This window comes from Bacillus rossius, chromosome 15 (genome assembly GCF_032445375.1).
Source record: "Bacillus rossius redtenbacheri isolate Brsri chromosome 15, Brsri_v3, whole genome shotgun sequence".
NCBI classification, from domain to species: domain Eukaryota; kingdom Metazoa; phylum Arthropoda; class Insecta; order Phasmatodea; family Bacillidae; genus Bacillus; species Bacillus rossius.
Window position 1 is genome coordinate 17103837 of NC_086342.1, and position 22968 is coordinate 17126804.

General features: G+C 39.9%; 1 protein-coding gene across 1 annotated transcript in view; it reads left to right on the forward strand.

Annotated features, from left to right (window-relative positions):
• Positions 1–22968, forward strand: part of LOC134539643 (homeotic protein distal-less) — a 232896-nt gene that overhangs the window by 47122 nt on the left and 162806 nt on the right. The gene's annotated exons all lie outside the window — the stretch shown is intronic.

The window sequence follows — 22968 nt, forward strand, 5'->3', positions numbered from 1 at the left end:
CACTGATAAATTATTGAATTAAACACATTTTTATAATTTATTATGGAAAACTAATATTTGTCGTTGAGTTTAAGCACATTATTAAATGAAATACTAATAACTTTTTCAATTGCTGCAAAAAAAATGTTCCTGTGAACTCAATTAGGTAAATAAATAAATAAATTTAAAAAAAATTACAAAACAAAGAAATAACATTATGGTTTCAACCATTTGAAAAATTTTACACGCAGAAAAACTTCACAAAAGCTTTTATTGTCTTTGCTATCTCTGTGTATCCAACACGGTTTTTAACTTTTTTTTTCCGTGATCAACATGATTAATATGATGGCTTTTAGTTGAACGAAAATGTCGAGCACATTGTCTAACTGAGGGATAAATAGGGCCATGAAAATTTCGCGAAAAGATCCGGAGACTAGCTGAAAGTTAAAACACTGTAGCATCGTATGTGTTTCGTGATTGGGTGAGTTACTTTGAGGTGCATGTCGATTGTTACAACAACCAATCACACTAATTCAGTGTGGAAGCAAACTCGTCCTTAGTGGCTCGTGCAAACAAGGCAACGACTTCTCTCGCAGACGGCCGCCAATCACAAGGAAGAAACCGCTGTTGTGGGTATACCTTGTTGCAGTCTAGTAGGCGTTCAGATTTTTTCGCGAAAATTTCCTGCCCCTAGGGATAAAACACGTACAGCTATATCGAGCAAAGTTATATACACACACACACACACACACACACACACATATATATATATATATATATATATATATTAAAAAAAGACAGGTAAAATTCGTGAAGGCGTGTTTTTCCACCGCAAATAAATCTTTATCGACGCCGGAATCGCTGATCAGTTTCGGCTCGCACGTTGTGGCCACGATAATGAAGCAATGGCCACATTGTGAACTTTGCTTTCACCTTTGCTCGACCTACTTTTGGCCTGCCGGTAGCTGCCCACATGGGCGTGAGTTGCCTACAAGTTGTCACACACAGAGCGAACAAGCGATTGAGAGATTACTTGAAGGACGCGCTATAGCGAGACACGTGCAGCGTGGTTGGTTACGAGAACAAACACACGTATGGGAATCAACACGTTCCTCTGAAATCCTCGCATTCGATATTGGCCAACGAAGTCGTAATTAATATCGAGTAGGTATTTATTCTTAGTAGGGGCATGCATATTTCGAGGAAAAGATTCCGAGACCAGTTGAAAGTTAAAAACATTGTAGCATCATCTGTGTTTCGTGATTGCGTAGTTTCTTTCCGATTTATTTCGATCGTTTCCTAACCAATCACAGTAATTCAGTGCGCATGCAAACGCGTCCTGAGTGGCTCGGTCAAATATGGCAACGACTTCTCTCGCAAACGGCCGCCAATCACAAGTAAGAAACCGCTGGCGCGGGTACACATTTTTGCAGTCTATTAGGCGTTCAGAAATTTTTTTCGCGAAAAATGCCTGCCCATAATTATTAGCTATATGTAGATACCGGAATCATTTCGCGATAGGCTAAAATTCAAACACCCACACCTTTAATCTGCTTTTGCTATTTAACTCAGTGCTCATCTGGACGACTCTGGACCAATGAGAAACCCTCATCCAAAAAAAGTATCGAATCTCAGGCAGACAAACTTAGACGTCTGCATGAGTCACTAGCCAATGAACTGGCGTTATTTGCCCGAGTTTGCAGAGGACTTTTGTTACTGTCCTTGTGTAGTTAAAGAAAACCTGTATTATTTTTATAAAAGTTCTGGAAGCTGCCTTATGTGGGCTACACAGTAACAACTGAACAATCAGATGACACAAGGGAGAAACATTTACAATTTAATTAGTTCTCACAATAGGAAGTAGGGAGGTTGATCGTATTCGAAGTGAAAAACATAATCTGATTTGCTTATCTTCTACCTGTTTTATTGTTAATTAAGATTTGTTATTTTTTCTTTGGATACTCATTGAAATTACAAAATCACCCTTTACAGAATAAGGAGGGCCCGGGCCGTTAGTAAATATCATTTAAAACTGTCTGATACATTTTACAAAAATTTAACAGTCCTATTTTCACCCAAAATAAATTTAACATTAATTAATTAAATTGATTTAAGACATAAGTTGTCCTGATCGGTGCTGGAGTATATATTCACAATATTCCACAGAGGACTGTTCACTGGCTAAGGATAACTAGGAGATTCTGGCATTCTTCAATTTCCGAGGGACTGGCGTGAATTTTGTAGACTTCAAATTTACGGCATACTGTGTAGTCTATCCTGAAGGTCATCGAAACTGCGAATTTTTCCAGTTCCTGATTATATGGATTAATGGACTCGCATCATTCAACGGAAATTTAACAGGTTCATGTGCAATGTGCATGCGTACCTATCCTATGCTATGCCCATGATAAAGTTAAGAAATAATAGCAACTTTAAAAATGCTTATGATTCATTAGCCAAGTATCTGTGTTTGAACAACCATGGCGTAAAAGACATTTATCACTTTGATGGTTCTGTTTATTATTACGAGCGCTGCGTTATCTATTAATTATTTGTCAATTGAAAATGTTGCTGTCTAAAAGTTAAATGTTTTGTGTGAAGCACACATCTAGAAACGCGCTTATTTCGCGGATTCATTTAACAGGTAAAGACAGGAAAAATTCGCGGGTTCAATGACCTGTAGGATGAACTCCATAGTTCTACGTACACTCGGTCGAATGTCACCCACTCATTGGCTGCTGTGTTTTGATAAATTACAACGTAGCAGCCTGTGATTCGATAAAGCTATGGTTGGGTGTTTCTCATTGGCCCAGAGTCATCCAGGTGAGTTGTGAGCCAATAGCAGAGGCAGCACTGAGGTATAACTATTTGTATTTTAGCTTATCGCGAAATGAATTCGCGAATTTTTCCGGTCTCTATTAATAGGTAGGTACATTGTATTTTTTTTTTTAATGGAACTGAGATGGTTATGTAAAATTACAGATATTTGTAAATTTTTACATTTAAATGAAAACAACTTTATCACTGCAAAATAGTGTTCGCAGTAATTGGGTTCAGATTCTACCCGGGTTAAAACCCGGGATACAACCCGCAACCTGCCACACACAAGCTGGGAGCTCCGGCCAGCAGCGCTAAGGGAAGGTCGCGACGGGGAGTAACTATTTTTTGACGTGACAACGTATAATAAATCGAAGAACGCCTGCTGCACGCACGAAAAAGGATGACTCATTGTCCCGTTACGCTCATTTTCCCGTTACGCTCATTGTCCCGTTACGCTCATTGTACGCTTGCGCCGCATCTATCTCTCTTCCACTCGATTGGGAAAAACCATCGATTTGACTTTTTCGTGGCACATTAAACTTGAAACACTCCCATTCGTTTCCTACTTTTCCTATCATCGTCCTATCCTTAACAGAATAACACAGATTGGAAGAAGTTATATAGCAAACATGTATAAAAGTTATAGTTAAAATAATCTCTTCGTTAAAGAAATAAACATATTTGAATTAATGAGTGCAAATAAAAGTAAATTTAAATTTACCAATTAAATTGTAGATTTCATTTGACTTCTTTGTATCCATACAAACTAGTGATAATTCAATAAAAAAAATATTCAATTTTATTCATAAAAGTATGCAATCATTTCATCAGTGTTTTGTTATGAAGTTATCACGTTACACTATCGTCCGTAAACCGACTCTACAGACAACCAATTTTTTTTTTTAAGGTGCGTGTTGTTTTGGTCGAAACAGGCGAGCACACGCACGCACGCAGGCAATGCGTAACACGCCTCTGGCGTGGGTTTGAAATAACAATAATTAAAAAAACAACTAAAAGTCAGTCATGGGGACTGTCGACAGAAGTGAAAACTTAAACATTTTTTTTTAAATGTGTAATATGAAATCATTTCTACACCAAATGTACGCAAGAAAATGTTTTTGGTATTATACCACTAGCATGTCGGTGACCCATAACAGTTTTGCTCCTACCAATAATAACTTTAAAACTTGAAGAAATTAAGTTTTTTCATTGAAAGAATAAAAAATAATTAACTTTAATCTACAAATAATCAACATTATCTCTAATAAATCAATAACCTGACGTTTGAAGAAATTCACATCGTAAATAAATAAACAAAATAAAAAAAAAACATAACCTAACTTAACTACCAACTAAAAAATATCCAATACTCGCAATATGTACCACACAATAACGTTAAAATTTCCTTGGAAAATAAAGATAAAATTAAAAACTTGTATCTTTAAAAATAGAAAAACTTAAGTTTTATCCTTGAAATATAAAAAAAATCAACACCTCACGTGACCATGTCGATGACGACTTACATGAATTTACTCCCTATCCAAACCTTCCTATAGAAGTTTTCACTTTAAAAAAAGGGGGAGGGGGGTTGTCTGTAAATTCGGTTTACGGACGATAATTTTACGTGATAACGTCATATGAAAACATTGATGAAAAATTACATACTTTTTAATTTTCAAATATTATTTACCGTTTTTGCAGATTTAATTAAATAATTTGTTTAAATATTATTACGAACAATTAGTTTAAAAGCCCACCTTACCTAACCTGTTTGATATTATAGAAGATTTTCTCGCACGGTGGTTTGGCCGGTTCTTGCACGCTCGGCTCAGGCGGAACGTGGCAATTTTTCGTGCGTGCAGCCGGCGTTCAGCGATTTAAAACATAGAGACCGGAAAAATTCGCGGGTTCAATGACCTCCAGGATGGACTTCAATATCCTCTACACACTCGGGAAAATGCCAACTGTTCATTGGCTGCTGACTTGTGAGTCTTCTTGACTGGGTGGCGCCTGTGATTCGACACTTCTATGAGTGGGGGTCTCTAATTGGTCCTCAGTCCTCCAGATTAACAGTGGACCAATGACAGAAGCAGCACTAAGGTTATAATTATTTGAATTTTAGCATTGCACGAAAATGAACCCGCGAATTTTTCAGGTCTCTACGATAAGACGTTGTCACGTCGAAAAGAAGCGAACAACGCATGACTGCGACGCAAGGAGTTTCCGTCGCTGTTTGCGGCGTCACAACACATGGGCTATCAGGCGCGGCGCTACAGAGGGCGTCCAGAGATGAAAGGAATTTTTGTTGCGTTGAAAAGGGGGAGGGGGAAGATCGAGAATTGTAAAATGGTAGGGGTGGGGGGGATGAGAGAGAGAAAGGGTGACTAAGCTAAATTAACGGTTCTCATCAAGGGCCGCGGTCGGAACGCTAATGGAATGACAGAGGGCGTAGCCGCCGCCTGTTCGCTGTGGCGCCAACCCCTGTCCGCGACCAGACGGAAGAAGTTGGCTGCAGTGGAGAAGTCCTTTATCGTGTCGTTCGTAATACTTAGAGACCGGAAAAATTCGCGGATTCATTTCGCGATAAGTCTAGAATCCAAAAAACGTTTGCCTTTATACTGCATCAGTAGGGCCATGTGATTTTCGCGAAAAGATTTTCCAACCAGCTGTGTGCTAAAACTCTATAGCATTTTATGTGTATCGTGGTTGGCTGGGTTTATTCCAGGTGCATGTCTACTGTCGGCGCACCAATCACAGCCACCCAGTGTGGAAGCAAACTCGTCTGAATGGCCCGGCCAGACAGGGCGATGGCTTCTCTCGCAGACGACCGCCAATCACAAGGGAACAATGGCATACCTTGTTGCAGTTTAACGAGCGAGCAGATTATTTCGCGAAAAACGCATGCCCCTATGCATCAGTGATTAGGCCACAGTTTATCTGAATGATACTAGGGCCAATGAAAAAAAAACCTTTAACAAAAAGAAGTATCGAATCACTAGCGTCCCACAGTTAACAGGTGTCAACGAGCCAGTAGCCAATGAGCAAATGTAATTTTCCCGCGTGCATTGAGGATCATGGGGTATATCCTACAGGTAATTGAAATCGCGAATTTTTCCGGTCTCTAGTAATACTTAGAGACATGCAAAATTCGCGGATTCATTTCGCGATAGGCTAGATTCAAAACAACTATACCTTCGTACCGCTTCTGCGATTGGCCCACATTTTACCCGGGGAACTGTGAGCCAATGTGAAACACTAAACCAAGAAAGTGCCGAATTACGGACAGCCTAGTTGAAACGTCTCACGCGTCAGTAGCCAATGAACAGGCGTCATTTCCGCGAGTATTTAAAGGACTGTGGAGTCTATCCTAGAGGTCAATGAGTCCGCGAATTTTGCAGGTCTCTAGTAATACTACAAGAAATCTAATATCACTATTTACAACACATGGTTAGGAATTTTTTTAATTTTTTGTATATTTGAAATACGTTTTTCGAGATAATACTGCGTATTCCTTACGAAAAATTGGCCCGAAATTTCATTTTTATTTGATGCATGATTTTTTTTAAACCATGTAAAAGAAAATCGAATATTCAATAATCTTCCCATTTTTGATTTATGATGCTTATTAATGTGAGCAGTTTATAGAGGAAATCTTACCAACTGTTGGAGGTACAAAGATTAAATTTTCCGGGTAAGAATCAGAACCCAGTATAACTGCGAACACTAGTTGTCATGAAAATATACAAATATCTGTAATTTTACATGAATATGTAATATTTCCTTTACAAAAGATTATTTTATTGTGTCACTCGCTGTAAGTTCAGCCTTGTCTTTCCGTGGCTGCTGGCTACTTATTACAGCTTGGCTGCTACGGTCATATTCGGTAAGTGTTTATTCATTAAAAAAAAAACTCTGGAATATTTTAAAAAGAACATAATAAAAAAAACTAAATTCCAACGCCGTGATCGAGGTTGGATCTGAAACTTATCCGCACAACCGAACGAAGTGAATTCTTCACCTCTGGCGGCCCACATGTTGAGGTGGGAATACTTGCTCGAGTATCAATACTTCCAGCCAATAAGCGGCAGTCTTGATTCCCCCCCATTAGTTTGGGAAAAGGAAGGGGGGAAATTGGAGCATGAATTAGTTCCTGACTTCCGTATATTACAACCCCCTCTCCCTTCTTCTACAGGTTTAATATTATTGTCCTTTAATGCGATAAAAATTGGCCTGGTCGTTACCGTTGTCAGCAAAGAACAGCAACACCCGACTCACGACACCCTTTGGGAAAGGGGCAGTTGGGGGCGAATGGGATTAAGTTCACCCTTGTTTTTTATTCCCCCACCAATCTCCACTTTCTCCCTACCCGCGCAAAGAACACCCCTTTTGCGACTAAGGCGTAATGAGCCGTCTTTCGTTTGCTACGTGGCGACGAAGCCACTGCATGGAACGCTTTGCTAGACATTGCGCGTGTTCACAATGCTTCTGTTTTTTGGTAGTCGTTGTCGAGAACACAGCCGTGTGGTTTGGGACCCTGCTACTCACACACTACTCCGTCGAAACACAAATGTAATTTTGCACAACTTTTCGGAGGCAATACTAATTTTTTATTTTTTCGTTCACACATTCATGTGTATCTTAACACAAACAATCTTTGCTAAGCCAGTGGCTCAGAATTAAAACATTCCCCCCCCCCACTATGTGTTGGAATTCTGTTACTAGAACGTCAAATGTGAAATTATGCAAAAAATTAATGTTTCATTTCATGATGATGATTTTTTTTTACACCTAGTAACGAACTTCATGACTTACACCCATTTACTTAAGGTGTATAAATACACAAAGTGTATTTTTTTTTTTACAAAAAATTTTTAGTCCTATTATTATTTCTTACAATTTTTGCTACAGAAATGGTATGTTTTTTTTCCCCAATTACACAATAAAAATTGTAATATATATACATACAATCTAGACGCCTGAGCCCTAACTACGGATAGGATATAAACCAAGAATTATTGCGAAAATCTTTTGGGTCAAAACACTTTCTACCTTCTCCGTACCATTTTGGTTGGAATAAATATTTTTGACATGACGTAGCTGTTTTCAGGCGAGTCTATAGACTTTCTGTAGGCCTAATACAGAACCTGAGTAAGGGAGATACAAGTTTCCATTTCCAGAAAGAGACAATTTTGTTAGCGGTTGCAAAATTGGTAAAAATTTAAAAAAAAAAAATTGAATTGGAGTCCAACAATCAGTTGAATTTCCTCCCCCTCCACCTCACCACCCAGAAAAATCAGTAACATTAAGAATGATTTCTACAAAACATTAGGATTAAAAGTCTTTAATTTTATTTTCTGGTTACCCACACAAAAAAAAAAACTCTTTTTAGTGGTACTTTTTTAAGCTACGTTGCTATACTAAACAAATATATAATGTCCAGATAGTTCAATACAAAATAGTTCTAATGTTCTTTTAGTATTTCATATTGCGATTTTTTATTAATTTAACGTCAAATCCATCAAAATAAAAATTATTTAATTGCTAGCCCACGGTGCGAAAATTGTATGGTTCTAAAGACATTCTTCAAATAACACGGTATTTCACATGAAACACTGACGAGTCAAATACTTTGTTTTCTCTTACCTTGTTGTAAAGGCTCTTAACGCTTTTTTTTGTAATTAGACATATTTAATGAATGTTGAGTGGTTTGTAACTGGCGCTTTGACACTCAAAGCTCTGACGACTGACAGCCAATCCAAGCGGCCATATTAAGTATAGGTAAATAAAATAAATGACATTTTAAGTACCACCCCGAACTTTTTAAAACATATGTAATGTTCGATAACGGAATTTGAACCCGGGAATTTCGAATTACGATGCCTTGCATTTTAAGCGCTTAGCTAAGCCGAAAAGTTATCAGTAGGTATGTGAAGAATTATGAACTATTAATTAAGTGTCTCAGTATTACAATCAGTGGCGTATGCCTAGAATGGATTTGGGGGGGGGGGGGTTATGTATTTCCTAACCCCAAAAATCCTAAAAATATATCATTACCACTAACAAAAGGAAACAGCTTGCAAATTAGTTCTCACCCTCCCCTCCCCCCCCCCCCCCTTCTTTAACGACGCCCGAAATACAATTCTGCCTACGCTCCTGATTACAGCGTAATTTTAAAGTCTCGGTAAATTTTTTTTTGTGAATATTAAATTCATTTGGCACACCGATACACTTGGTACGGCCCCCGATGTTCAAGAAAGCTTACATGTATAGTTGAAACTGATATGCATAGGTACTTGAAAAGAAAAAAAAAAGTATTTAATACCTTTTTTCAAAACGCACCATAAGTAGAGACCCGAAAAATTCGCTGGTTCAATGACCTCCAGGATATACTCCAATACCCTCTACACACTCGGGAAAATGCCAACTGTTCATTGGCTGCGAGTCGTCTCGACTGGGTGGCCTGTGATTCGACACTTCTATGAGTGAGGGGTCTCTAATTGGCTTTCAGTCCTCCAGATTAACAGTGAACCAATGACAGAAGCAGCACTAAGATATAACTATTTGTATTTTAGCATAACACGAAATGAACCCGCGAATGTTTCAGGTCTCTAACCATAAGATTCTCTTTACTTAATCGGTGCCATAAGAATTATAACTAAAGAGAGAGAAAAAATCCGGCATACGTCCTTGTGAGAACGCTATCATACACTTAACATTAACAGCCCCTTCCTCTTCCGCTTTTTTCCTCTGCTGTTATGTATTCGTTCATGGCCCGTGACCACGAAGTAATTGAAAACAAAACGTTTGGGTGCTATCTGATTTCGCGCAAACGAGCGCGTGCGCTGTGCAACGGGATAATTGCCTAAACTATTAACGACTCCGCGCTGGAAATAAACTTTGCCAGGAGCTCTTTAGTTTACTCACAGGCACGCCAACTATATTACTGTATAATAAATAGAGACCGGAAAAATTCGCGTATTCATTTCGTGATAGGCTAGAATCCAAAAACGTTTGCCCTTTTACTGCATCAGTGATTGGGCCACAGTTTATCTGAATGATACTCGGCCAATGAAAAACCTTTAACAAAGGAAGTATCGAATCACTAGCGTCCCAGTTAACAGGTAACACGAGTCAGTAGCTAATGAGCAAATGTAATTTTCCCGCGTGCATAGAGGATCCTACAGGTCATTGAAATCGCGAATTCTTCCGGTCTCTAATAATAAACTCTGTTCACTTATTTTGCATAAGCGTCTGTTTGGAGGCGTTAGTTTGACAATGGCATTGAAGTGGCCTTGAAGTGGGACACTTTTTTCCCCATTAAAAGTAACTTAGTTATTAAAAATTTACTTTTGGTCACAAATTTTTTACTGAAGAAACTTATTTAACTTTTTTACCAGTTATGAAAATTCCACATTAAAGTAAAATTATTATTATTATTTTTTAATTTTGGTGGTTGTTTATTGTCTTCAATAATGGCATGCGACCATAAACACGTGTCTGCTATCTTCCTGCTAACCAAGTGACGTCAGGTTTTGACTAACCGTGATTTTTCGTGATTTCTGTGCGATATTAATCAAACGTGAACTTGTTCTCCCGTGTAGTTGTAAACACGAATTTACACTTAAAAAGAGTGTTTTATTATTACAAAGAAATTATATTCTCCATACTCATGAATGTAGGTGATAGACATTTCGTTTGAATAATAATTGCTTGATTTCGTGATAAAACACTTCATTTTAATAAATGCTTGATTTCATGATACTAAATTCACTTAGGTGTTGAGGATAGAGTGAATATATTTACAACTTTATTTTTCCCTTATTTCATTTAATTACTTAACTTTGATCATAATGTTGCAAAAAACAATGTAGTGAGAGGACTTTCCTTATAAAAGTACAAAACAATTTTTACAGTGAACATTAATGGCCTTCTATGTAGGTGTCTTTAGAATTTCTCGAAACAATTCTCTTCAAATATGGAAGGTGGAAACGCAAGCCGAAACGCAATGAGTTAAAGTTTGGTCCATGCTCTGCTGTGCGTTTTTTTTTTTGCCTCGTACGTAGTTTATAAACGGGTATTTGAAAACGTCATGGAAATTTTTGCGTTCGACAACGATTTTTTTTCAACTTTTACAAAAGAATTTTTTTGGAAAACAGTCGCCAAAAAGTAGTTAGTAATACTAAAAGAAATATATTGGACATTTTGACAAAACATTGCTGTGGTTATTTCTGCATGTATGAAATACGATTTCGGAAACAGTACCGGATATTTCTTGCCGCGCTTACGAACATTGGCGCATAGCAGTAGGTATATTTTACGTTCGTTAAATGGTTCATGCATTGGGGAATTTTGATTTAATGCAGTTTTATTTAGACATACGCCATTGCAGTTTTGCACTGTTTGTCATGGAAAAATCACAAAAATAAATAATAATAATAATAAAATGAAGATAAAAAATTCACAGGAAACGAGACTGAATCATCTGCTGTCGGACAAACTGTAGCATTGGGCGGTGATTCGTGATTGGTAGAAATTCCTTTTAGGAACATGTTATACTGTCAGCACACCACACAAATTGTAAAAATAGTTCAGCGTGGAAGTAAACGCGTCGTAAATGGTCCGGTCGACCTAGTCAGTGGCTTCTCTCGCAAACGGCCGCAAATTACAAGGAAGAAATCACTGGCGCAGGCTTACCATATTAAAATCTTAATGGGCGTTCAGATTTTTTTTTTCCCACGAAAAATGCCTGCCCCTAAGAATACTTGTAAGTTTCCTCGGAGCAGCTTTTGCTTTTGGCAGTACACTCTACCGATTCCGGGATATTGGGAGATCCTTGACCAAAGAAGTAGCAAACTCACATGCAACTTACTCAAGACTGTTCATAAATCAGCGGCCAATCAACATGTCACTCCTATCCGAGTATTCATAGGTAGAGACCTGAAAAATTCGCGGGTTCATTTCGTGTTATGCTAAAATTCAAATAATTATACCTTAGTGCTGCTTCTGCCATTGGTTCACTGTTAATCTGGAGGACTGAGAGCCAATTAGAGACCCCTCACTCATAGAAGTGTAGAATCACAGGCCACCCAGTCGAGACGTCTCACAAGTCAGCAGCCAATGAACAGTTGGCATTTGCCCGAGTGTGTAGAGGATATTGGAGTCTATCCTGGAGGTCACTGAACCAGCGAAATTTTCGGGTCTCTATTCATAGGCCTGTGGAGTCTGTCCAAGAGGTCACTGTACCTGCGGGTTTATCCGGTCTGTTTCTTGCCATAGGCCATGGTCGGGGACTTCCTTCGTGTTCAGAGGCCCAAAAATTTTGCGTATTCATTTTGCGCCAGAGTAAAATTAACTGTTTTTTTTTTGGTTCCCCATTGGCTGATTTCCTACTGTATAACCTTCACTTCTACTTGAGAGGGTCTACATGATTCGGTATCAAGTGTTCGCTGGTGCTCGACTGACTCAAAAGTTGTAGAGGAGTGTGTCCAAAAAAATTGTGGGCCAATCGCCAAATCAATGCTTATGTAGGTACATTTAGATCTTTGCAGTCTAGCTGGTGACAATAAAAATTAAATAATCTGCGAAATTTCCGGGTCTTTGTGGCAATATCGCTGTTCCATGTCGTGGGTCGCAGTCTTTTAAAATGCTCGCAAAGCCCGAGTAAATTAAAAAAAAAGGAAAAAAAGAAAGAAAAAAGTGAACGAGTTTTCAGTTACTCGCCAGTGGTGTTAAACATCTAACCTCGGTAACGAGCAAATTCATGTGTTCTCATGTTGCAAATACACTTATAATACAATGCTTGAACAGCTACATTGAATACTGAAACATTTTATTGGCATACCAAATTTTTTAAACTACTTATATAATGTAACGAAAAAACTTAAAACTTACTTAACCCCGTCTTTGTACCTGCTTTTCTACAAGGAATTTCATTGAAATATTGCCCTTCTTGTTAATATTCATCGAACAATTAATACTATAAAGATTCCGTTTGTGTGGACTTAGGTTCGCGCCATCCGCCACAGATGGCAGCACCGTGGCTGTTACACTTCTCCGTTCCTTGACTTCTGTCGCATTCAAGAAATTACTTTACTCCCTCCAGATGTCGCATACCGAGAGCTAAGATGTTACACTTAGAAAATGACTTTCAAAACGACAGGCGCAATGCTAAGTTGTTGGAACACAGCGATGTCTCGTAGGTTAACAGGAAAATTACAACCGGGATTTGTTACGCTGTCAGCTTGACGCACTATCGCACCCGCGGTAGGACTTACGTGATGACTGAACAACAAGCGCTACGAACTCGTCGCAAGTCGCGAAGCACAGCTTTGTTACGCGACACGAACGGTCGCGTGCTTCGCCCTGGGAAGCAGACCAGGTACGGGAACGCGACGAACGCGAGGCGAATAACATCGCATTAAAGAGGGTAAAAAAACTACTTCTCTGTTAAGAGGAACTATAGTACCTACTGATGTTCGGGCAAAAAAAAAACTGGCAAGATGAAACGTCGTTGATTTTTTTTTTTAATTTGTGTTTTACGTAATGTGAATTTAATTATTACTAGGGACGGGAAAAATTCGCGGTTTCGATGAACTTCAGGTTGGACTACACGGTCCTCATTATATTCGGGAAAATAACGCCATTTGATTGACTGCTGACTCGTGAGTCGTCTTAAATGTTGGCCAATGTTGACAAAATGTCTGTGATTTTTTGGAAACCAGTTGCCAAGTAATAGTTTTGTAATAGTACAAGAAATGTATTGTAAATTTGTACAACACATGGCTAAGGTTAAATATAATACGTTTTTCGACACGGTACTGCGTGTTTCTTACGAAAATTGGCTATTCAACTATTGGCGGTACTGGGACAACACAAAGCAAAACACGAATTCCCGGGTAATAATCCGTACACATTGAAGTAGCTTGGCTTCTGGGTTATACTGTAGCTGTATCCTTGGCGAATAATTCACCGACGTCTCGGTCGACATTGCAGTCGCCATCATCATCATCTAGGCAAGTAACTGCTCCATGATGATGGCGACTGCAATTTCGAACGAAACGGCGGTGAATTATTCGCCAAGGACGCACGGCTAAAACCCAGAAGCCAAGCTACTTCAGACAATGGCCGTGAAAGCCTGCGAACATTTATTAATCCGTACACATTATTAGCTACTGCGAACATCGTCCATCAGCAGGTACAAAACAAACTCTGCGAACATCGTCCATCAGCAGGTACAAAACAAACTCTGCGTACATACATACATGTAATTAATTTTTTTAACCGGGTTAATTTTTACAACTGGCAACGCCGCTTCATTCCCGCGTCGCCTGCCGGCGCGCGTTGAGTTGCGTGTTGTCGCATACGTCTTCTCTCCCCCCCTCTCTCATCATCATCATCATCATCGCTTCTTTTTTCTTTTTTTCTTTTTCCTTGTGCCGCCCGTTTCGGGGGCAGAAGCCCCACCCCATCGCGTGGGCCGTATGGGTGTCACTCCCGCCGACCGGAACTCTACCTGAGTTGCGAGCGCGAGGAGTGAAGGGTTATGGAAGAGGAGGAGGGGGGAGGGGAGGAGGGTGAGACGGTTCTTGGGCGGCGCACAGCTGTTCTCTGTTCTCTGTTCTCTCCGGAGACTGAGCCGCGGTCTGTGACTCTGGAAACCTCCCCCCCCGTTTCCCCTCTGGTGTCGGCCGCCGCGATCCTTATTACTAGAGCCACGGAATTTACGCGCATTCATTTAGTCGCAAGCTAGAATGCAAAACTCCACACTGTAGCACTGTGTTCATGATTGGACCGCAGTTATCTGGTCACGCCCCTCTACGACCGTGAGCCAACGATGACCAGCTAGGAGAGAAGTAAGCGAATCAGGTAGTGCCAAATAACAAGGATAAAAATGTTCTCGCTAAGAAATCAACCAATGGGAAAAGTGAACATGGGTGGAGCACACCTATATCTTTGAATTCTATCCTGAGGCCAGAGGAATCCGCGAAATTTCCGGGACTCTACTTATTACTAGAGACCGGAAAAATTCGCGAATTCATTTCGCGATAGACTAAAATACAAATCGTTATACCTCAGTGCCGCCTCTGCTATTGGTTCACAACTCACCTGGATGACTCTGGGCCAATGAGAAACACCCGACCAAAGCTTTATCGAATCACAGGCTGCTACGTTGGGACACCTTCACAAGACAGCAGCCAATGAGTGGGTGGCATTTGACCGAGTGTACGTAGAACTATCGAACTCATCCTACAGGTCATTGAACCCGCGAATGTTTCTGGTCCCTACTTATTACTAGAGACCCGGAAAATCCGCGGGTTCAATGACCTCAAGGATAGACTCCAATATCCTCTACACACTCGGGCAAATGCCAACTGTTCATTGGCTGCTGACTTGTGAGTCGTCTCGACTGGGTGGCCCGTGATTCGACACTTCTACGAGTGAGGGTCTCTAATTGGCCCTCAGTCCTCCAGATTAACAGTGAACCAATGACAGAAGCAGCACTAAGGTATAATTATTTGAGTTTTAGCATAATACGAAATGAACCCGCGAATTTTCCGGGTCTCTACTTATCACACAACCTACCAGCGCACACACAGGCCCGTGTGCCAAACCTATCCCACAAGACACGCACCCCCGCCGTCGATTCAAATGATTCTTCACCGGTGTGGGGTGCACCTGAATTACTATGCACCTAGCGAGTTATAGAAACTTCGGTTTCTGGCCTCGCCCACGCTTACTGCCCCGGATGGCAATATGCGCGATACTTCCGTCCGCGTGTGATGTCCACAAACCCCTCCGTGCAAGAGCTTCAGGAGGATAAAACCATGCGGTTCGAAAAACTTATTTATTGCCTTATTTCAAGCGGCGGAGTTAAGGTTGTACCGCCTTGCCTTACACTTAACCACATACGTCTTTACTAAATAGGTACGTGCAGAATAAACTTGATAAATACTATATCCTAGAAATACCAAAAAATGGTGACAAATACATTTAAATAAAAACTGAATAAACATATCAGTACAAATATAAAAATAACAAAAAATTAGCACATTAAGATACACATGAGCTACCTAAAGTATAATATATTTTTAAGGTATATTAAAAAAAGGCTGTTTTAAAATCTATCCAACGCTAAACCTAAACATTTATGTAAAAAAACTAAAGAAGACACAAAAAATTTAAAAATTTATACATACTAATACATTTTCTTACAATTAATCATATATATATATGTATATACACGCACATTCACACATATTCAATCACACATATCCGATACCAAACCTTAAGATTTCCTAAAGCTACGTAGACCTCTATTTCGCGATTAGGCTACATATCGTGTCAAGTTCTTCATTAGAAACACTGCCGCTACCGGCGTGAAGACCGCACGTCAGTTCCGTGCTTGGCGCGTAGAGGCGAAGATGCGTATGATCCGCGAGCCATTGTAGCCCTTAGCGCCCCTGGGATTGTGTGGATCTTGCTGCCCGGCCAGGCGGCACCAAGGTTTGCTAGATACCTGCGAAGATTCGCCTTGTTACTTGCCGACAGTCTGAAATGCAAAATCTTTGTAAACTTTATCGTCAACATGGCCTCTTTATTTCCTATATAGCTTATGTTTTCATTTTAACACGCAACCAACATATAAGTTTTGAATATGTGGATATCTATATAACAATATATATACTTGTATTCAATGATATTAGCTCGATACCACCAAGCAGAAACTCCGCTATAAATTTTAAAATACACACTGCAGAATAACAAAGCGTTATGGGATTTGTATTTGGTAATATTTTCGTTGTCAGCTGTGTTTTCGTTTGGTAGCGCTTTGTTGTAAACACACAATGGAGGCAACGGTGAGACGAAAAATGAACATAGAAAAAAAAATCACGCGTTTTATTTAGGACCACCAGTTTTGCATCCTTGGATGTCGTATTATTGTGGGTTTTTTTCCTCCCCTGCAATGAAACTATTTTCGTACACAATAAATATTTTGACAATGGCGACGGTGGGAAGGTGTTAAGACCGGTGTATGTGTGTCTGTGTGTGAGTAGGACATGATAGAGAGAGAGAGAGAGAGGGAGAGAGAGGTAGTGCTGAACAGAATGGACACAAAACAAAGACAAATTCGCTTTTTGTCGGTCAGACGCGGGGTTTTTGACGAGTTTCGAAGGGTGGGAGAAGGGGCGGGTGAAACACACATTGTCCACTCTTGTGCGAATTGTTTTCATCGGCCGGATATGGAATGTAAACAGCCTCCCTCCCTCCCTCCCTCCCTTACTTCTCTCAACATGACACACACTCGCAAACGTAACAAATTTGACAACGGTGGTCACCTGCGCAAACCAGGTCCTCATGAGCTGCTCATTCCAGCTTTTTGACGTGAAAACGTCTAATAAATCGATGAACGCCGGCTGCACGCACGAAAAAGTGTCCCGTTACGCACATTGTCCTGTTACGCTCATTGTACGCTTGCGCCGCATCTATCTCTCTTCCACTCGATTGGGAAAAACCATCGATTTGACTTTTTCGTGGCACATTAAACTTGAAACACTCCCATTCGTTTCCTACTTTTCCTATCATCGTCCTATCAATAACAGAATAACACAGATTGGAAGAAGTTAAATAGCAAACATGTATAAAAGTTATAGTTAAAATAATATCTTCGTTAAAGTAATAAACATATTTGAATTAATGAAAGCAAATATAAGTAAATTTATCAATTAAATTGTACATTTCATTTCACTCGTTCTTTGTATCCATACAAAATAGTGATGATTCAATAAAAATGATTCAATTTTATTCATAAAAGTATGCAATCATTTCATCAATGTTTTTTATGACGTCACGTTAAACTATCGTCCGTAAACCGACTTTACAGACAACCAATTTTTTTTAAATAGCTCTAACTCCTGTACACACGCACACACTCCAAAATACACGTAGACTTGATGAACCCCCTTTCCCTTAGGTCTTGTAGACACCTGAAACGTTTTTGTGGTTATCGCCAAACCAATACTTGAAATATATTAATCAAAAATTTGTTCCGTTAATCTGGACATCTGATTAACAGAGACCCACATATAATAAGATATTATTTGGAAAGTGAGTTTGGAGTGGGTACCATTACACGCTGGAACTGTGTACCCGGGCACACACACGGTGCGCAGAGCTTCAGGAAAAACAACGCGATTTCAAAACTACTCAAGATATCCGAGTGGGGTCCGCTTACGAAAAACATTTAAAAGTACTTTTGACTTTGGATTAAGTTTTTACACTGTATTTTTAGAAGAGGTAAAATGGCTAAAACGCATGTTTACAGAGTAATTTTTAGGCGTAAAACAACTGGTATAGATACTTGAAAGCACTTAAGGGACTTGCATTACACCTTTATCTTCATTTATCCGCCATATAATGTTACGGTCACCGCTGAAATTTCACAGTTATCCTTTGACGACGAGAAGACTGCGCGCAAATTCAGAGCCTTGCGCTTAGAGGCGACACCACGCTAGGAATACCAGCGAGAGTCGCTCTTATCTTCCCGCCTCACTAACGCACATACACCCCTGACGAGGCGGGCTCCTTAAACCATCCCTATAACTTTTTTCTTTATTTTTTTGTAAATGGAACATAAATATTTGTCTAAAATTACAGATATTTGCACATTTGCATTAAAAAAAACCTGCGTTACGACTGATCAAAATAGAGTTCGCAGTAATGCTGGGTCCAAAACACTACCCGGGAATTAATGCTTTGTGTAGTCTCAGTACCATCAATAGTTAAAGTTATTTGTAAACCGTACCCAGAACCGCTTTCAAGTATTAACTACACACATTAAAAAGCATAATAAAACAAAATAATTTTAATTTATTCAATATTCGATTACCTTTTTAAGGTTTAAAAAATTACGCTTGAATGAAAAATTAAATAAAATATAAATTTTTGTAATAAATTCTCAGTATCATCTCGAAAAACGTATTTCATGTGTGCAAAAATAACCATAACATGTGTTGCACAAAGTTACAATATCCTTCTTGTAGTACCTATATTACAAATTATTTCATGACAAATGATTTGTGCAGGCATTTTTAGCGAAAAAATTAAATCTGAACGTCTATTAGACTGTGATGTGGTACGTCCGTTGACATCTGTTTATTTCTTGTAACTGGGGAATGTCTGCAACCTGCAAGAGAAGGCAATTAAGACACGTGTGCTTTTGCACCGACAGTAGACGTGCACCTGAAACAATGTCGACCAAACACGAAACACAGACGATGCTACAGTTTTTATTTTATTTTAACTCTCAGCTATAGTCTTGAACCGTTTACACGAAAAATACACGCTGCTAGCGATGGCAGTCTGAGATCTGCTTCGCACATGGGCGTGGCCAAGAATTATTGAAGAGGGGAGCCGAAATGTTGTATAAGAATATATATATATATTTTTTTGATTGACCTGTTTTTTTTTGGGGGGGGGGGGAAGGGGTTTGAATGTTGCCTTCCCTCGAAAAATTTTTTTAGAACGATGTTGGTTGAAAATACAATTTTTATGCTATCTGATGATCCTTAAATGCTTTTTAAAAAATCTAAAATTATTAGATAAAAATTGCCACTTATGAAAAGTAGATTCTTGTATCTATTACGTACCACTGCTTTGTCATTTTATCTCCTAGTACGTGTATAAAGAACACGACTACCCTCATTTTGTAAAACGATGGCCAACAATTAGGACATGTTTTAAGCTGGTTAATGTTGCATTATTTTTTATTGAAGAAAAAAATCTGGCTTTAGAGGAGGGGATTTCACCCTCCCCCCTCAACCTTTCAGCTCCCTTGTCAAAACATAACTCCTCTCTACCCCGGCGGCGACCCACGATTCGTTGGAATGACATAGTTTCACGCATTCATGACGCACGGGGCTGACCTTTGGGAAAAGTCGATTGTTTGTTTTTTTTGGCTGCGTACGTGACCGACGACCCCACGTATATATATATTTTCTAATCCTAAGGCGATGTAAATAACTCTCTGCCGGTCGCGCCAACGCCGCCATTGCGACACCCGGCGGGCGCTGGTGGCGCTCCTATCGGCCGGTTGCAATAACTAGCACCTGCGCGCACGGCGACGATTGCGCAACGCAGAGGCGGCAAAAGAGACCGCAATCACGAGGTGTAGATGGGAGGGATGGGGGGGGGGGGGGGAGGTGTGCTGGGGCTGGATTTGCCTCGGGGTGGAAATAGAAAATTGCCTTTCGAGTGATTCCCCCCCCCCCTCTCTCCCACCCCTTTTTTTTTTTCCAGTCCTCTCTACTTGTTATGTACCAACACCTAACCTGTACTCCAAGGTTTTCTATCGTACGTGCGGAGGCCAAAGAATGAGGAGTTAGCTCCTTATTTCACGTAGGAATCAAAGATAAAAATACTTTATGTTTTTCTTCGTTCTCTATTAATGCATAATTGAATAAATACTTCCAGACAGGATCTCGTTAAATTGTATAATATTTGTTTCCCCTTATTAATCATTATATAGTAAAACATCACTAGTAGATGATTGAACTAAAAATAAACTTGAACCAAAAAAAAAACGGCAGAACACAAATGGGTGAGCGAAGGGCCAATCCTTAAGTACTGTCCTGAGGACTCAAAACTTATGGTTTGTTCTAAACTAGTTCGAGGCTGTTTTCGTTTTAAGTGGTTGGAGAGGGCCTCTTTGCTCTAGGATGCCCGGATGTTGTGAGATGATGCATCGACAACGGGAGGTCATTAGAGACATTAAGAGAGGTATTTTAAGACGTTTGGATAGGGTAGCGAATAAGCCCTGCTGGGTCATTACCACAACGCCTAAATAACACAACGCCAAATGTACAATAACGCCGAATACCATACCGCCAAATACCATAACGCCGAATGCCAAATTGACCGCAACGCCGACAGCTAGAAAACTGCTGTGTACCACAACGCCGAAATACAGTAACGCTGAATAATGTTGCTTTGGTGAGGGGGGGGGGGGTGGGGGCACAAGAGCAAAATGAAAAACAACTGAATGCATTTGTGTGTGTTTCTTAAATGTATCTTAACGCCGAAATACCACAACCTTACCTAACCTAGGCTAGCCTAACCTAGCCTAACCTAATCTAACCTTTGTGGCAGTCCTGCAATGACATTTTTCGGCGTTAATGTATTTAGGCGTTGTGGTAATTCGGCGTTGTGGTACACAGCATTTTTCTAGCTGTCGGCGTTGTAGTCAATTTGACATTTGGCGTTATGGTTTTCGGCGTTATTGTACGTTCGGCGTTGTGGTATTTCGGCGTTGTGATATTTCGGCGTTGTGGTATTTCGGCGTTGTGGGGCGTTCCCAGCCCTGCCTTTTTGGGATACAACCGTAACCTAACTCGCGGCCCATATTCCAGAGCGCGTCCAAACAGAATCTCCAGGGGCAGGAATTTTTCTCGAATAAATCTGAACGCCTGTATGACTGCAACAAGGTATACGCCAACCAGCGGTTTCTTCCTTGTGATTGGTGGCCGTCTGCGAGAGAAGTAGCTGCCTTATTTGGCTGGGTCACTCAAGACGTATTCGGTTCCGCAATGAATCACTGTGATTGGTGTTTTAAAAATCGTCATGTACCTGAAAGAAACTCACCCAATCACGAAACACAGGCGATGCTACAGTGTTTTAACTTTCAGCTAGTCTCGGAATCTTTTCGCGAATTATGCGTGGCCCTACGGAATCTCAGTAAAGAAACAAATCGACCACAGTTTCAATAAATTCTTGCCCTGCGCGAGGCTAGAAACTGGTTCCAACGCATTCCAGAGGACGTGTGGCAACCAGCGATACAATTGTTACGGCAGAAATCCTAGTGATAGCAGCACCGTTGAACGAATTAAATGACGTTATTATAATTTTCTCAAGTAGGTACAATTTTAAGTGGTTTTTACTTTATGTTGTGACTATTAAAGTTGTCGAAAATGTACTCCAGGATAGTTTCGCTACCATAAATCTCCAGTTAGCACACCAGCACGCTTGGTGCATTCTCCCGATGATCACGAAAGTGACTACATACGAGTTAATGGCACCAGACGTGTGTTCGCCATCTGGACGAAATCAACGAAATAGCGAACACTGCGCATGCACGGAATTTGAGCAACAGATGATGTATCTTGGATGGGAGACTGAAATAAATCCCCCTTAAAATAAGGAACTGGCCGTGACCTATCGTTCATTAGGAATACGGCTGGGGTACAGATGTAGCATATTCAACACCTGTAACCTTATTCTTGTCTTGGGACACCGGCCTTGGGTGATGCTGACACGAAAACGGAGCATTGACGGAATGAATGATCGAATATGGGGAAACGGAAACACTCTGAGGAAGTTTTTAAGCTCAACGCAACGTCCGCCACGTTTCCCGCCTGCGAATATTCCCGGGTTCGACTCAGCCAGTAATCGAATCCTAATCGCTATGATTGTAGGCGATTGATCCAAGTCCTTCATGAGCGTATTCCATAGAGGGGTTTTGTGGTCATTATTTTTAACAGCTTTCAATAAAGTTCTGCCTCCTGCATATGTATATGAGCTAAGCACAAATACTTCCTTGCCACTGTGTAAATTTTTGGTAGCTCTGTAAATTTAATCACTGCCAGATTGCAAGGTTTGCAGATGTTGTGGGAACCTTTTTTTCTATTGAGATAGTTGCAGTACTGACCACCACCGCATGTGTGTGCGTGTGTGTTTTTACTTTACTTTGCGATGGAAAAAAAAATATTGTGCAAAATGTCATAATTTTAGAGGTTTTTTTTTTATAAATTGTGAACTATGGTTGTTAGTTTCATAACCTGCATATTTTTTAAAATGTAAATAACATATTTGATTTATTTAATAATTTTAAGAATCATGGTTGAGTTTATTTTTAGCTAGCAAAACCACTAATAATTATCAATTTGAACCTCGATTTTATTCTGCACTATACAAGGGTAAAAACATTAGATTTAATCTGTCAATATGTAGTGTTCACCACTGAGTTTAACTTCCGTTTATTTATTAGTAAACAATAACTGTCTGTATTTTATGTAGATCCTTCATCATCTATGTGTAGGGACCGGAAAAATTCGCGGGGTTAAATGACTTGCAGGATGAACTCCATAGTTCTACGTACACTCGGTCAAATGTCACCCA